This window comes from Etheostoma spectabile, chromosome 6, assembly GCF_008692095.1.
Source record: "Etheostoma spectabile isolate EspeVRDwgs_2016 chromosome 6, UIUC_Espe_1.0, whole genome shotgun sequence".
Classification (NCBI taxonomy): domain Eukaryota; kingdom Metazoa; phylum Chordata; class Actinopteri; order Perciformes; family Percidae; genus Etheostoma; species Etheostoma spectabile.
This window is the reverse complement of record NC_045738.1, coordinates 8,779,186-8,779,851: the sequence shown is the minus strand read 5'-3', so window position 1 is coordinate 8,779,851 and position 666 is coordinate 8,779,186. Positions and strand designations below refer to the sequence as shown.

General features: G+C 40.8%; 1 protein-coding gene across 1 annotated transcript in view; it reads left to right on the top strand.

Moving 5' to 3' along the window:
- Positions 1 to 666, top strand: part of cdh17 (cadherin 17, LI cadherin (liver-intestine)) — a 15,363-nt gene that overhangs the window by 6,128 nt on the left and 8,569 nt on the right. The gene's annotated exons all lie outside the window — the stretch shown is intronic.

The window sequence follows — 666 nt, the reverse complement described above, 5'->3', positions numbered from 1 at the left end:
TCTCCAAAAGGCATTAAATGACAGAGCAGAAATTCGTATAATATGTCACAAAAAGTTTGATTTTTTTTTTCCCATCATTTACACTTTCAAAATAACAGAAAACGAAAAATGGGGTCTGCAAAAGTTTGGGCCCCCTGCAGAGTTTATAGCATGCACAGCCCCCTTTGGAAAGCTGAGACCTGACAGTGTCATGGATTGTTCTCAATCATCGTCTGGAAAGACCAGGTGATGTCACTCTTAAGGTTTTAAATGCCCAGACTCATCTGACCTCGCCCCAACAAATCAGCACCATGATGTGTTCTTCTAAGCAGTTGTCTAGAAAACTGAAACTGAAAATAGTTGACGCTCACAAAGCAGGAGAAGGCTATAAGAAGATAGCAAAGGGTTTTCAGATGCCAACATCCTCTGTTCGGAATGTAATTAAGAAATAGCAGTCTTCAGGAACAGTGGAAGTTAAAGCAAGGTCTGGAAGACCAAGAAAAATATCAGACAGAACAGCTCGCAGGATTGTGAGAAAAGCAATTCAAAACCCACGTTTGACTGCACAACTCATCCAGAAAGACCTGGCAGACACTAGAGTTGTGGTACACCATTCCACTATAAAAAGATACTTGTACAAACATGGTCTTCATGGAAGAGTCTTCAGAAGAAAACCTCTTCTACGTC